Consider the following 10,488-nt stretch of genomic DNA (forward strand, 5'->3'; position numbering starts at 1 on the left):
GAATGCAAATGTTTCAGCTGAAGGCCTTCACTGTCAGTTAGTGAGGGGAGATGTTTCCTTTGTTTATTCTATTACTTTATTTAGCAGCTCCTTTTTTATAGATGAAGGTTTAAAAAGGATTCTGAGCAGCAAAGCTCTAAGTCCCAATAGATGGCACAAACAGTCTTGGTCTAGTCAAAACAAATGTTGCACAACCAACCCTTGCTCTATTCCATGGCCTTGTCACAATCCCACTCCATGTCAGAGTCATTCTCTGTGGAGGAAAAAGAATTTTAATTGGGTATTGTTTGTTGTTTGCATTGTAAGTAGGCAGAGCTGGCCTTGCACATAAATATGAAAACTGTCTAAGTCTGTTATCTAAATCCAACCATCACTTTTTCTTATCCTTCCTCCTTTTCTGTCGCATGGGAATACCTTGTGTCATTTCTCTGCCGTCCAGGCAAGCACCTCCTTCTTCCAGAGACCAGCCTGCACTCCACTGAAAAATTCACTGTACTAATAAAACTGGTAAAAGGAAAAGTAATTGCATGCCACGGATCCTTTCATTATTTTACAAAACAACTCCATTGCCAGTAAGATGTAGTCTACCTAAAAATGCCAACTATTTTATTTATTTATTTTTAAGAATTTAAGATGCTAGTTTGAAACAAAACAAAAGCACTGATTCTGATTAACATGAGTTCTCTAAGACTCACTTTCTCAGCATCTCTTTCTATGAAACCTAGCCTGAACACCTCTCTTTAGGGATACACCCACAACTCCTGTTGAGAGGCTTCCTGTGGGGCTCCTGATCCCTACAAAACCCAATCCCTGCTGACTGGACAAGGATACCTCATCCAAGTTGAGACAGAAAAGCTAGGAGGCCGGCGCCGCGGCTCACTAGGCTAATCCTTCACCTTGCGGCGCCGGCACACCAGGTTCTAGTCCCGGTCGGGGCACCGGATTCTGTCCCCGTTGCCCCTCTTCCAGGCCAGCTCTCTGCTATGGCCCAGGAAGTGCAGTGGAGGATGGCCCAAGTGCTTGGGCCCTGCACCCCATGGGAGACCAGGAGAAGTACCTGGCTCCTGCCATCAGATCAGCGGGGTGCGCCGGCCGCAGCGGCCATTGGAGGGTGAACCAATGGCAAAGGAAGACCTTTCTGGGGCCAATGCTGTGGTGCAGTGGGTTAATGCCCTGGCCTGAAGCACCGGGATCCCATATGCGTGCCAGTTCAAGACCCAACTGCCCCACTTCCGATCCAGCTCTCTGCTATGGCTATGCAGTAGAAGATGGCCCAAGTCCTTGGGCCCCTGCACCCACGCGGGAGACCCAGAAGAAGCTCCTGGCTTCGCATGGGAGCAGCTTCGGCCATTGTGGCCATCTGGGGAGTGAACCATAGGATGGATGACCCCATCCCTCTCTTTCTGCCTCTCCTCTCTCTATGTAACTCTGACTTTCAAATAAATAAATAAATCTTTAAAAAAATTTTTGTAATGTTTTTCTTGATTCAATCCTGTTGATTTCTTCTCTGATTTTAATTATTTCTCTTCTCCTACTAGATTTGGGTCTGGTTTGCTGTAGGTTTTCTAGATCCTTGAGGTGAATTGAAACTTCATCTATTTGGTGCCTTTCCAATTTCTTGATGTAGGCACCCATTGATATAAACTTTCCTCTTAACACTGCTTTTGCTGCGTCCCATAAGTTTTGGTATGTTGGGCTGTTATCCTCATTCACTTCCAGAAAGTTTTTGATTTCTCTTTTGATTTCTTCTATGACCCATTGTTCATTCAGGAGCATGTTGTTCAATCTCCATGTGTTGCGTATGCTCTAGGGATTCCTGAGTTGCTAATTTCCAACTTCATTCCTTTATGGTCTGAGAAGCTGCATGGTATGATTCTAATTCTTTTGAATTTGCTGAGAAAAACATCACAAAAAATCAGCCAAACGAGGAGCTGGTTTTTTGAAAAAATAAACAAAATTGACACCCCATTGGCCCAACTAACTAAAAAAAGAAGAGAAAAGACCCAAATCAATAAAATCAGAGATGAAAAAGGGAATGTAACAACAGACACCACAGAAATAAAAAGAATCATCAGAAATTACTACAAGGACTTCTGTGCCAGCAAACAGGGAAATCTATCAGAAATGGATAGATTCCTGGACACATGCAACCTACCTAAATTGAACCAGGAAGACATCGAAAACCTAAACAGACCCATAACTGAGACAGAAATTGAAACAGTAATAAAGGCCCTCCCAACAAAGAAAAGCCCAGGACCAGATGGATTCACTGCTGAATTCTACCAGACATTTAAAGAAGAACTAACTCCAATTCTTCTCAAACTATTCAGAACAATCGAAGAAGAGGGAATCCTCCCAAATTCTTTCTATGAAGCCAGCATCACCTTAATCCCTAAGCCAGAGAAAGATGCAGCACTGAAAGAGAATTACAGACCAATATCCCTGATGAACATAGATGCAAAAATCCTCAATAAAATTCTCGCCAATAGAATGCAACAACACATCAGAAAGATCATCCACCCAGACCAAGTGGGATTTATCCCTGGTATGCAGGGATGGTTTAATGTGCGCAAGACAATCAATGTGATACACCACATTAACAGACTGCAGAAGAAAAACCGTATGATTATCTCAATAGATGCCGAGAAAGCATTTGATAAAATACAACACCCGTTCATGATGAAAACTCTAAGCAAACTAGGTATGGAAGGAACATTCCTCAATACAATCAAAGCAATCTATGAAAAACCCACAGCCAACATCCTATTGAATGGGGAAAAGTTGGAAGCATTTCCACTGAGATCTGGTACCAGACAGGGATGCCCACTCTCACCACTGCTATTCAATATAGTTCTGGAGGTTCTAGCCAGAGCTATTAGGCAAGAAAAAGAAATTAAAGGGATACAAATTGGGAAGGAAGAACTCAAACTATCCCTCTTTGCAGATGACATGATTCTTTATTTAGGGGACCCAAAGAACTCTACTAAGAGACTATTGGAACTCATAGAAGAGTTTGGCAAAGGAGCAGGGTATAAAATCAATGCACAAAAATCAACAGCCTTTGTATACGCAAGCAATGCCATGGCTGAGGAAGAACTGCTAAGATCAATCCCATTCACAATAGCTACAAAAACAATCAAATACCTTGGAATAAACTTAACCAAGGATGTTAAAGATCTCTACGATGAAAATTACAAAACCTTCAAGAAAGAAATAGAAGAGGATATCAAAAAAATGGAAAAATCTTCCATGCTCATGGATTGGAAGAATCAATATCATCAAAATGTCCATTCTCCCAAAAGCAATTTATAGATTCAATGCAATACCAATCAAGATACCGAAGACCTTCTTCTCAGATCTGGAAAAAATGGTGCTGAAATTTATATGGAGGCACAAGAGACCTCGAATAGCTAAAGCAATCTTGTACAAGAAAAACAAAGCCAGAGGCATCACAATACCAGATTTCAGGACATACTACAGGGCAGTTGTAATCAAAACAGCATGGTACTGGTACAGAAACAGATGGATAGACCAATGGAACAGAATTGAAACACCAGAAATCAACCCAAACATCTACAGCCAACTTATATTTGATCAAGGATCTAACTAATTCCTGGAGCAAGGACAGTCTATTCAATAAATGGTGCTGGGAAAATTGGATTTCCACGTGCAGAAGAATGAAGCAAGACCCCTACCTTACACCTTACACAAAAATCCACTCAACATGGATTAAAGACCTAAATCTATGACCTGACACCATCAAGTTACTAGAGAACATTGGAGAAACCCTTCAAGATATTGGCACAGGCAAAGAATTTCTGGAAAAGACCCGGGAGGCACAGGCAGTCAAAGCCAAAATCAACTATTGGGATTGCATCAAATTGAGAAGTTTCTGTACTGCAAAAGAAACAGTCAGGAGAGTGAAGAGACAACCGACAGAATGGGAAAAAATATTTGCAAACTATGCAACAGATAATGGGTTAATAACCAGAATCTACAAAGAGATCAAGAAACTCCACAAAAACAAAACCAACAACCCACTTAAGAGATGGGTCAAGGACCTCAATAGACATTTTTCAAAAGAGGAAATCCAAATGGCCAACAGGCACATGAAAAAATGTTCAAGGTCACTAGCAATCAGGGAAATGCAAATCAAAACCACAATGAGGTTTCACCTCACCCCAGTTAGAATAGCTCACATGCAGAAATCTACCAACAACAGATGCTGGCGAGGATGTGGGGAAAAAGGGACACGAACCCACTGTTGGTGGGAAAGCAAACTGGTGAAGCCACTATGGAAGTCAGTCTGGAGATTCCTCAGAAACCTGAAGATAACCCTACCGTTCGACCCAGCCATCCCACTCCTTGGAATTTACCCAAAGGAATTTAAATTGATAAACAAAAAAGCGGTCTGCACCCTAATGTTTATTGCAGCTCAATTCACAATAGCCAAGACCTGGAACCAACCTAAATGCCCATCAACGGTAGACTGGATAAAGAAATTATGGGATATGTACTCTTTAGAATAGTATACCGCAGTAAGAAACAACGAAATCCAGTCATTTGCAACAAAATGGAGGAATCTGGAACACATCATGCTGAGTGAAATAAGCCAGTCCCAAAGGGACAAATACCATATGTTCTCCCTGATCGGTGACAACTGACTGAACACCAAAAAGGAAACCTCCTGAAGTGAAATGGACACTATGGGAAACGGTGACTTGATCAGCATAGCCCTGACTGTTAATGAACAATTTAATATATTATCCCTCTTAGTAGTTTTTTTGTCTGTTCTACTTAATATGACTGGTTTAATTCTGTAATTAATACACAGTTATTCTTAAGTGTTGAAATTTAACTGAAATGTGATCCCTGTTAAACATAAGAGTGGGAATAAGAGAGGGAAGAGATGTATAATTTGGGACATGCTCAAGCTGACTTGCCCCAAATGGTAGAGTTAGAAACATACCAGGGGATTCCAATTCAATCCCATCAAGGTGGCATGTACCAATGCCATCTCGCTATTCCAAATGATCAATTTCAGTTCACAATTGATCATAATGAAAGGACTAAGAGTCAAAGGGAGCACATAAATAAGTCTAGTACCTGCTAACACTAACCAATAGAATAAATAAAGGGGAGAGTGATCCAACATGGGAAGTGAGATACACAGCAGACTCATAGAATGGCAGATGTCCTAAATAGCACTCTGGCCTCAGAATCAGCCCTAAAGGCATTCGGATCTGGCTGAAAAGCCCATGAGAGTATTTCAGGCATGGAAAGCCAAGACACTCTGGCAAAAGATCTCTGTGAGTGAGATCCCAGTGGAAAGAACAGGTCTTCAAAGAAGGAGGTACCTTTCTCTGAAGGGAGGAGAGAACCTCCACTTTGACTATGACCTTGTCTAAACAAGATAAGAATCGGAGAACTCAGAGGGCTTCCATAGCCTTGGAAACTCATGACTGGAGCATAGGGAGATTACTGATGCCATAGACAGGAGTGTCAATTGGTAAAGTCAACAACAGGAGTCACTGTGCACTTACTCCTCATGTAGGATCTCTGTCCTTAATGTGCTGTGCATTGAGATTTAATGTTATAACGAGTACTCAACAATATATTTCACTTTGTGTTTCTATGGGGGTGCAAACTGTTGAAATCTTTACTTAATGCATACTAAACTGATCTTCTGAAAAAAAAAAAAGAAATTATCAATTCCCAACTTGACTGTCACTGGGATTAAACATGACAATAGGTCTGATCTGATTTCATCATCATTTAAAAAAAATCAGCTATTATTTTTCACTTTATGTTTCTGTGTGGGAGCAAACTGTTGAAATCCTTACTTAATGTATACTAAGCTGATCTTCTGTAGATAAAGATAATCGAAAATGAATCTTGATGTGAATGGAAGGGGAGAGGGAGTGCGAAAGGGGAGGGTTGTGGGTGGGAGGGATGGTATTGGGGGGAAGCCATTGTAATCCATAAGTCGTACTTTGGAAATTTATATTCATTAAATAAAAGTTAAAAAAAATTTTTTTTAATTATTTTTGGAGCAAAAATTTTGAAATCCAAACATTTTTTATATAACATGCACTTTCCACAAACTTTTTAAAAATCCCTGATACTATTTGTTGAACTCTTTACTTAGTATAGAGTTAACCTTATGTGTATAAAGTTAATTGAAACAGATCTTTGTAAAAAATAAGAATGGGAATAAGAGATTAAAGAAGAAGAAGGGTGTGAGTGAGAGTGGGAGGGCAGGTAGTATGGGAATTATGTTCCTAAAGTAGAACTTATGAAATGCACGAAGTTGGTATACCTTAAATAAAAGGTTTTTGAGTAAAAAAAGAAAATCTTTGGCACCAAAAATAAGCTTCTCTAATTCCAGTTTCCATGGACTTTCTGATGCTCTCATGCTGCCAGAAAACTCTTGAACATCACATATTTCACTAATGAAAGTTATTTCTGATGCCCTGAGTGCTAATTTTAAGACTATCTAGAGAGACGTCTTCCATCTGTTAGTTCAATCCCCAATGGCTGCAACAGCCAAAGCTGAGCTGATCTGAAGCCAGGAGGCAGGAGCTTCTTACAGGTCTCCGAGGCAGGTGCAGGGCCCCAAGCACTTGGGATATCTTCTACTGCTTTCCCAGGCCATCAGTAGGGAGCTGGATTGGAAGTGGAACAGCCAGGACTTGAACTGGCACCTATATGGGATGTAGGCTCTGCAAGCAGATGCTTAACCTACTAAAAAAATAGATATCATATTTTCTATCTGATCTGTGGTAACTAACAGAGTACCTAAAAGGTAACCCATAGGATTGAAACTGACACTTTGTGATATGATTTTGAATAGCGCTTCTCTTGACTATTGAGGAACAATGCGTTTTTGTTTGTTTGTTTGTTTTCCTTCATACCACTTGGCAAATTCTCTATTTAGTGTAGAGTTAATCTTATGAGTATAAAATTAACTGAAAATAGAGCTTCATGAAAAATAAGAAAGGGGGAGCTGGCACTGTAGTGTCGCAGGAAAAGCTGCTGCCTGTGGTGCCAGGATCTCATATGGGCACCAGTTTGAGTCCTGGCAGCTCCACTTCCAATACAGCTCTCTGCTATGACCTGGAAAAACAGTGGAAGATGGACCAAATCCTTGGGCCCTGCAGCTGCCTGGGAGACCTGGAAGAAACTCCTGGCTCCTGGCTTAGGATCGGTTCAGCTCTGGCCAGTGCAGCATTTGGGGAGTTAACCAGCGGATGGAAGATCTCTCTCTCTCTGTCTCTGTCTCTGTCTCTGTCTCTGTCTCTCTGCCTCTGCCTTTTTATAACTCTGCTTTTCAAATAAAAAAATAAATCTTTTAAAGACATAAGAATAGGAATGGGAGACAGAGGAGGAAGGACAGGAGTGTGGGCAAGAGGAAAGTAAACTGGCAAGAATCACCATGTTCCCATATTGGTATATATGAATGGCATGAAGTTTGTATTCCTTAAATAAAAATTGTCTAGACTGCTCTAAGGTCAGCAAGATTGAAATGTGAAACTCTTTGAAATGTGGGTTTCTGGGGGCTGGCGCTGTGGCACAGTAGGTTAATCCTCCACCTGTGGCGTTGGCATCTCTTATGGGCGCCGATTCTAGTCCCAGCTGCTCCTGTTCCAATTCAACTCTATGGTATGGCCTGGGAAAGCAGTGGAAGATGGCCCAAGCGTCTGCACCCATGTGGGAGACCCGGAGGAAGCTCCAGGCTCCTGGCTTCAGATCAGCGCAGCTCCGGCCATTGCAGCCATTTGGGGAGTGAACCAGCAGATGGAAGACCTTTCTCTCTGTCTCTCCCTCTCACTATCTGTAACTCTACCTCTCAAATAAATTTAAAAAAAAAAGAAAGAAATGTGGATTTCTGGTTACATTCTATCAAGTACCACCACCCTCCCTGGAAAAATACCTGATTGGTTCCTTAAATTATTAACTATAGCCCTTCAGCTATAAATCAACTAGATGCATATAGACATAGGTTTGTTTATATATACAATATATGTACACATATATGCATATGGTCTTCTCAAAAGTTTTTTACAGTAATTTACAAATATTCTAAGAGCCATATACTAGCAAAGCCCATGTACTCAGTCTGCAGAATGGAGGATGAACTGGACCTGGGCAGAGAAGCAGAAGAGGAACTTAAGAGGTGCTTTGTAAACTAAACAGGACTTCATTGGTCCCCTGATAAATGCAAGCAACTATTTTAGGTGCCACCTTTAAAGGTATGAGACATAATTCCTTAATGTAGGGGGTTAGGATTCTATTATCATTCTAATGAAGTAATAAGAAAGCATGATAAATGACTATTTTGAAAGTCAGAATATATTAAATGTCATGAAAAATATAAACACTAAGATGATGTCAAAGCAAGGTACAGAATCCTCAGGTGTATAGAGTACACAAAGTTCTCAAAGTATTGGGTAGATTGCAAGAGATTAGTGTGGTCTGCACAGGCAAGACAAACTGTAGGGCTGTACAGAGGCTGGAAATCATAGGTCTTGTTATAGAAACAGCAGCAGGATGGTTCTGCTTGGTGTACAATGCCTGGGGACATTGATGCGAGACTACAAAGGTAGATTACCTGATTAGGGAAGGCCCTGAATCACAAGCTAAGGTTCTTAAAACTTCTTATGGTCAAGGGAGTGGAGAGAAGTAAGGTTTTATAGCAGTAAAATGTACTGATGAATTTTATGTTTGAGAAAAATACCTCTGGCCACAGGATATAGAATGAATTGGAAAACAGAGACAAGAGCTGTGAAACCAGGTAGAAAGCTGCTGAAGCCCTCCAGGTGAGAGTTAACGAGGTGCTACTCTAGGGCAGCTGCAGTGAGAATAGTAATAAAGGGATAAAAGTGAAAATCGCCGTAAAGGGAGAATTGACAGGAGAGTCTGACAAATTATATAGGGAGAACGAGGGTGTAAAAAAAATGACTTAGAGCTTCCTAACCATGGAGATTTGGATTCCTCTTATTTAAAAGGGAGTTGGTATTTTCTCCCTCACAGTATTTTGTGAGAATAAAGAGGTGTGATGCCTATAAAAGCTAACACTCACCAAAAAGAATTTATTGTCTATAATAAATTAATGCTTCAGCCCTGTATCTAGAATGGTAATAGTGGGATTCTTTTAAAAGTTCATAGGAAATGCATACAATGAAAAATCTATGCATGGATTTTAAATTTTTTTATACCAAAATTCATAAGCTTATCTCATAATTCCATTTTCCATGATCTTTTTGAAGTTCTTTCATATACCAACCTTGGGATAATGGATAGTAATCATTAATTCTATTCCCATTACTCAATACCTTGCCAGTGGAATCTCAATGGCATAGCCAAATGTCAAACTTTTCTATTTGTTCCCATCTCACACAACCAAGACTAACCAAGGTATCAAGCAGACTGCTGACCTAGAGTGTGCTGTGTAGGAAGCACAAGAAAGATACAAAGAAGCAACTTCTTGAAGTTCTCCCTTAAGCCCATCAATGCAATATCTAAAGCAATAGAAATGCAATAGATAAAAATCTGCAATTACAGTCTGAACTTTGAAACAATGGTCAGTTTCAGACAGAAGCAGAGGAAAAGGACATGAACACTCAGACAAGGTTGGCAGGCAACCCAGACCTGCAAAGCACACTGCAGAGGATCAAAGGATGAACCAAAGAGAACTTACTTGGAGAAGGTCAAGACAAGGATGAATCTAGAAGCTCTTCCTAAATAAGTCTGCCAAATTCTGTTCAGAAGAAAGGGGAGCAAATCAGTTTCCACACCTAGGTTATCCCTTTAGTCAGATGTATATGGTACATTACATAATGTGAATTCTGACAATTTATATAAAAATTTCTGTTTAAAACACTTTCTTCCACCCTAGCCCCTGTCAGAAAGTGATGGATATTTGAATCAGGTGTATGCCAAATCAACTATTGTAATTACGACTTTTGTGGTCCTGAGTGGACAACTTAAACAGCTTCCATTATGAAATTTGTCTAGTTAGGGTCTCCTGTCTAGGTGTGCTACACTTCATGAAAGCACCTGGTGCAGCCCCTTGTGTATTATAGACGCCCAAATGTTTGTTTTGCTTTATTAAATTTGAAGGCCTTGTTCAGGAAGGGGACTCAACAGCCTCTCTCCTGTGTTCAGTGGGATCCCTTGGAGGCCCACAGACAGCATCTTTTCTGCCAGCCTGTCAAGGCTCCTTGGTCCATCACACCACTGCTGTCTAGATGAGTACCACCCAGAACTAGAATTGTACTTCTCTTTTCTCCTCCTGCAGACTTTGCCCTTCTTCCACACAGTGCTCTAACTTACAGACCTCTGCTTAGAGGAAGTCTGGGAGATTCTTTACATCTTTCCCAGGATAATGGGAGACTATTTGCCTTTTGTTTGCATAATTAAGAAGCCATCCGAATGATTCTCCACTACAAAGGTCCACCCTAAGGTGACTTTAGCACAAAAGAAAGT

Source organism: Oryctolagus cuniculus, chromosome 5, assembly GCF_964237555.1.
Source record: "Oryctolagus cuniculus chromosome 5, mOryCun1.1, whole genome shotgun sequence".
Taxonomy (NCBI): Eukaryota; Metazoa; Chordata; class Mammalia; order Lagomorpha; family Leporidae; genus Oryctolagus; species Oryctolagus cuniculus.